This window comes from Crocodylus porosus, unplaced genomic scaffold (assembly GCF_001723895.1).
Source record: "Crocodylus porosus isolate Cpor-Errol unplaced genomic scaffold, CroPor_comp1, whole genome shotgun sequence".
NCBI lineage: Eukaryota > Metazoa > Chordata > Crocodylia > Crocodylidae > Crocodylus > Crocodylus porosus.
The window spans coordinates 7,009,643-7,015,768 of record NW_017728911.1 but is presented as its reverse complement, the minus strand read 5'-3'; the positions used below and the strand labels follow the sequence as shown (position 1 = coordinate 7,015,768).

At 45.1% G+C, this 6,126-nt stretch overlaps 2 protein-coding genes across 4 annotated transcripts in view; one reads left to right on the top strand and one right to left on the bottom strand.

The window, feature by feature from the left end:
- The window catches only part of NRG4 (neuregulin 4), a 97,731-nt gene that overhangs the window by 50,063 nt on the left and 41,542 nt on the right, over nt 1-6,126 (bottom strand). The gene's annotated exons all lie outside the window — the stretch shown is intronic.
- TMEM266 (transmembrane protein 266) overlaps nt 170-6,126 on the top strand; it is a 155,776-nt gene continuing 149,819 nt past the window's right edge. The window contains exon 1 of one of the 2 annotated variants that reach the window (XM_019533362.1): nt 170-333. The gene's annotated coding sequence lies outside the window, so the exon portion shown is untranslated. Of the gene's footprint in view, nt 334-5,873; nt 5,953-6,126 lie in introns of those variants that run through there. The other variant, XM_019533363.1, reaches the window with a different exon arrangement.

Below are 6,126 nucleotides of genomic sequence, written 5' to 3'. Positions count from 1 at the left end.
GCAAATTAGCATCATGGTGAACATGTGCATGTGCAGTGCACTGCAAAACACACATGCACGAAGAAACCAGCAGACCGGGAGTATTAACAGAGCTTAACTGTGAAATGTGATTTAATCTTTAATAGACTTAGCGATTGTGCCCCAGTGAACTCCTTTGCTCACTTATGCAGTGACACTACTGTTGTGTGTGTTGCAGGTATGGACTCCAAACTTGAATTATTCATGTGTGTGAAGCCAGGACTGCCAGTAGACCACCAATGGATGGATGGAAAGGACAAACTAAAGTTGCCAAGTTACCAACAGGGTGAGACCAGCCGGATGCTGCACTATCAGGTAGGCAGAAGAAGGTAACTGCTTGACATTACCTTATTGGTTGCCTCCATACACTGAAGGGAAATAAAAAAAAAAATGAGCCAATAAATCAAGGGGACAGCAAGGAAAAAAAGGATTAACACAATATATTTGTTGAAACACACAATTTTAGAGAGGAGAGATGACTTACTCTTGATAAAACAAAGAATTTGCTTGTGAAGGTAAATTTAATTGTACTAGCTGACAGAAATAAAAAAAATATTTAAAATGAGGGCAGTAACATAAGATTTCACAGCCTGGTAAAGAGACAAATATAGAATGGTTGATTGTGTTCCCCATGTTCTAGAAGTACAACAAAGAGAAAATATTACAAATAAAAATTCATTTTCTTTTACTGTTGAACAAATATGATTATCACACAAAAGCAGGGAAGGGATCAACCTCTGTTTCTTGGATTCTTCAAATTCCTGCTAAGGTCTTCATATTTACTTAAAAGCTCAGCAAAAGGCATAGTCTTCGACAATAAATTATATGATTATACAATTTATAAAGACTGCTATAATTAAATGGTAATGCTGATCATCTTCTAAGGTTTCCCAAAGACGGAGAAAATTATTTAACTGTAGTGGGGAACCTTGACTAGCCTGTACAGCTTTGAAGGATAGGATGCTGCACCTGCATCAAAGCATTAGGATAAAATCAAAATTAACTTACAAAAGGCTATTTATTAAATGAAAAAGTTAGTACGCGGACACAATTAGCTAAGGTTGTGTAGTCTGCAGCTGGTGATGAACTGTAAAAGCTTTGAAACTGATGATCTCTTGTGTTATATAAAAAAAAAAAATGAGTGCAGTAATATGTAGATACTCAGCACAATTATGAGTGCAAAAACTTATTTTGTGAAGATCAATGAAACAACTTGCTTCAGTTTGTTTATTATTTTCTACCACGGGTGAAAAACACCGAAGTTCAACTTTGACATGTGTAGCCAATCTATGAGAGATGACTTAATGCTAGAAAGTTATAATGAAGGTAGTGACATAAAGGACCAAATTCTTTCTCCAGGTGTATCTGTTGAACTCTATGGAGTTTTATACATCACTCACTGTATTCATTGCTGCTCCAACTCCCAGTCATTGCAACTTCCAGATAGAAATTTATTTCTATTTTTTAATATGCCTATCAGGAATTTTCCATTAAAATTTCTCTGAATATATTTTCATATTGGTGGACTGCTTTTCTGTTCACTTTAAATGCATTGATTAATTTTCTCTGTTAGTATTCCTTAGGTATTTGTTTACTCTTCATGTGTTCCCTGTTTGCCACCTCTCTTCCAACTTAAACATTTCTAGTTCTTTTGGTTTCTTCTTGGAGAACATGCCTTTTAACAATATTTTTTTTATAATCCTTCTTTGGACTTTTTAAGTTGGTCACTGTTTTCTATATTGAGGACCTACACCTGAATGTAGCATTAACTGTCAGCTCTGGTCTCATTTAAAAAAAATGTCAGTTTTAAAAATGTTATGTTGGTTACTGTGTATCAAAAGGCAGTGTATTACCATAACATATCCTTATTTATCTGAGCACATTTATAGTTTCAATATCCATCATTGTATACCTGTATGTCTGACCATAAATTGTTGCCCATTTATCTGTTTTTACCTTGCTTGTAGGGGCTAGGGTGGCACAAGCACTAAGGCATGTGGTTAACCACTCACGGGTCCCATGTTTGAGGCCCCAGCAGATATGCTTGTGGTGCAACCCTGTTAGATTCCAATGAATCTGAAAATTCTGCTAAATACCTTGTCACAAGGACATGAAAAAGGAAAAGTACCTGCATTATGTTCTGTCAGTTTAATTTATAACAAGCTTTCTAGGTATTTCTTTACCAGTGATTATATAAACTATGTAAGTTATGAGTAGTATTAAGAAAATCCTAGATTCAGCCCAAAGGCAAAATAGATAATATCTATTCTACCTGCAAGTTTACTCTCCCTGTGGGAACTACAGATAGAGCCCTCAACTTAATGTACACTAGCCAGAGGTTGGCATCTGCATCTGCTACTATGTGTAACTGAAAAGGAAAGGCAGCATATATAGCCTAGTCCTATGTGTAACCCAGTGACATACCATGGGTCTCCAGCACCCGGGGGCCAATACTTGCATACACGCCCCATCCATGGCCGATTGCTGAGGGTCCCACTGGCTGCCAATCGCCGAGCCCAGAAATGCCGATGATAGAACCGGAAGTGCTGCTGGCACTCCCCCAACCCCAGGCTAGCACCTGGGGGCATGGCCCCTTTCCCCCTCCCGTGCCCACATTGGTATGCCACTGGTGTAGCCTAGTCCTACGAAATATGCACTATATGTAGAGCAAATGACCATGTTTCCAACAGGCCTGCTCCTCCCTCTTCTATATTCTGCTGTGAAGCACCATTATAGACTTTTATGCTGTGGCTTAAGGAGCTGAAGAATTCTCCTAAGATTTTTTAACCCACTGAAGTAGGGAAGAAGGGATTACTCTCAACTTTTTTTTTCAAAGCATTTCCTCCACAGATCTATACTGTGAGTTTATATGTCCTCTTAGGTGCTTAAAGGAACCCACTTCAAAGCAGTTAGCCATAAGGGGAGGGACAGACATTATACATAAACCAGTTCAAGGAATCAGAAACTGGTTTAAACCTGTAACAGAACAGATGTTCAGTGCACATAAACTAGTTTGAAAATGGCTGAAACTGGTTTGAGATAAACCTGGTTGAATGTAGTATCAGACTTACCTGATTTGAGTCAAACCAGTTTATGCAATTTCTGTCCCAGGCCCCTTGCTGGTTTAAGATAAACCAGACTCCCCCAGAATCTCAATATGTTCTCTGGGCTGGATGGAGCTCTCTGCCCCACTGCAGGGCTAGCCCCTCCCCTCTGCTCCCTGCCTGGAGCTTGCAGGCACAGAGCATCTGCCTGGCTTCTCCCTGCTAAACAGGGATTATTTCCATCTCCCCTCTGCTTTATGCAGATGCCTCAGCATTAGCTAGCAGACCACATACTGGCTACAATCTGTGCTGTGGGAGAGGACAGAGGCAAGACAGGCTTTTTGGAGCTAATCAACAGGTAGCTTTAATGTCCTTCCTTGGAAGAGCTGTTTAAGAACAGCTCCATTAGTTAATGTAGAGAGGCTTTGTTTTCTTAATAAGTTAGTAAACACTGAGTTAGGGGTGATAAACATCCCCTGCTGGAAGCTCAGAAGGTTTGGGGAATAATCGGAGCATCCTGCCCTGGCCAAGCCCCACCTCAGCTCTGCCTTGTGGAGGCAAGAGGAGGGCTGCTGTAGCACACCCCAGCTTCTAGCCTAGCCACTACAGGCATGTTCCTGTATTTCTGGGATGTCTTTTTGAGTTACAAAGTGATGTAGCCTAGCCAGGTTGGACTAACTTGCAAAGGCTGAATCAATTCAGACTCAGGCTTTTTGAATGTCTGTCCCTAGCCAAGGGGAGCCTCCCACAGCGTCCTCCCACTGTCCCAGCGTTCCAGAACTAAGGATGCAAAAGTCCACAATTCTGTTTCCTCAGGTTTTCTCATTTGCAAAACATTCCTAAAAAATAAGTAGTTGGGATAAGAGGTTTTCAATATGGACCATCTACCGTGTCTATTTGTATTGAATTATGCTGAGATTATTCAGCAAGTTTACAATTTATTCAAATTTATAAAAAATACTATAGGCACACATTTTGTTTTGCACTTTTATAAATTACAGTTAATTTCCACAGAATATGAAAGGACTGACTGCAGTTATAAATACAGACTGTCTACCACCCTTGAAAAATTATAGCACTATACCACTATAATGATTATGCATTCCTGTAGAGTATCAAAAGGGTATTTGGTAGGGTAAACTCTGCCCTAAGTTATACCTCACAACTGTTGAATTTAGCGGGGTTGGACAAGAGGTTGTAAACGGGAGCAGAAGGTGGCCTATTATTTGATTTCAAGGCCAGGTTTACTAAGCAGATCAGGTAAGAGAGAGAACTTTTATCTCAGGACAGCAGTGTCCTAACAAATATGAGCTGAGTTTGTAGTAAGTCTATCAAATGCCTATGACAATGTACATTTTCATTGACTGCCTGTCTTGTATGCATACCAGCCCAGCCTCTGGCTTCTTTACTTTTCATTCCGTCAAGGAAGAGCACACACCAACTGCTGAAACTTCCTCAGCCTGACAAAGGGTTTTTGAACCAGAAAGCTTGCTTAATAATTGTTTTCCAACTATTTAAGTTGGTCTAATAAAAGATATCAGATTCACGCAAAGAACCTTGTCTGCCTATGACAATGCTATGTATTTTGTAGCTTTCCGGTTTGATTGAAGTCTTTGGGTTGTAAAAGAACAATTACTTACTCTCTTTCAGATGAATATTTTAGGTTAGTACTTCTCCCTTCCCTAAAGCCCACAAGGCTACACAGCATCCTCATGTACTTAATTTCTTTTCTATGGTGACACTGGCTCTCATCATGGGCAACATGTAGGGGGTGCACTTCCTGCAAAAAAGCACTGCCGACACTGTTGGTGGTACCTGTGGGCTGTTGCTGTTCGCCACCGGCAGTCCATGATCGCCCCTGGCCACCACTGCCACTGCCCACTGCACCTGCGGGTGGTCCCTGACTTGTGGTGGTTGCTTGCCACCCCCATCCACACCCCTCAACTGTTGACAGTACCGGCAGCATCTGCGGGAGCTTCCTGCTTACCCCTGGCTCTCATTCTCAAAGCCTCCCACTTTGTTTAAACTTTTTTTTTTAATGTAACACACTGTCCAAGGCTGCTCTTGTGTGTTTAAATTCATAATTCAGAGTTATTGACAGCCCCAGCCAGAGCCTGGGCTCTAACCCTCCTCTGATCTGGTCACGTTCAGATTCAGATCCAGGCAGGACGGTGCAATGAGGGGAGAGGCAAGGATGACTTGGAGCGAAATCTTTTATTGGACCAGCCACGTGGCATATTGACAACCAGCTCGACCCGCCGTTCTGCATCCGAATGAAACCACTGTTGAGCTCTTGGCAAATATACCTGGAAGAGCTCAGATATTGAACTTGGAAAAACACAAAGGATGGCGGCCCAGCTTTCCCCCGCGCGGTTGCGGAGGAAGTCGCGAGCCAAGCGCGACCAAGCAGTGGCGAGAGCCGCCGGAGGGGAGGGCCAGCCCGGGGCAAGGGTCTTGCTTCACCCCTCCCCGGCCGTCTCTGTCCGCGAGTTTGTGCACGGGGCGGTCCCGCGCCCTCTGCTCTCCTCGGAGCAGACCTGCCGAGGGCCCCCGCCCTGCTCGCCCCGTGTCCGGAGCCACCCCAGCTCTAAGGCCCAGACTACTCCTCTGAAGCCCCGCCCCGTCTCGGGGCGTGGCCATTCATTCAGGCCCCGCCCCTACCCGGCAGTAGTACTACGAGAGCCGCGGCCCGGCCCTTCCATTGGGTCCCCACCCCCACGTGATGCCGAGCGCGCGCCCCAGCCCGAGCGAAGCCGCAGCCCGCTGGTTTCCTAGCCGACTCCAGCTCTCTGCATGTAGCATGCAACAGGGCGGCCGGGCGCGCGCCTGCCTGTGCTGAGCCGCCGCCGCCGCCGCCGCCGCAGAGCGGGGCTGAGGGTCCGGGCAGCAGGTACGTGCGTGTTCTTCCGCTCCTCGCTCCCCCCTCGATCCCTCCGCCCCGGAGAGCCGCACGGCCCCCTCCGGCCTGTGCGCCCGGGCACGGAGCGGGCACCCCGCGTGCTGGGCAGCGCCTGGCCCTGTGGCGCGGGCGGCGTGTGTCCCTGCAGCGGAGCGGGGCACCCCC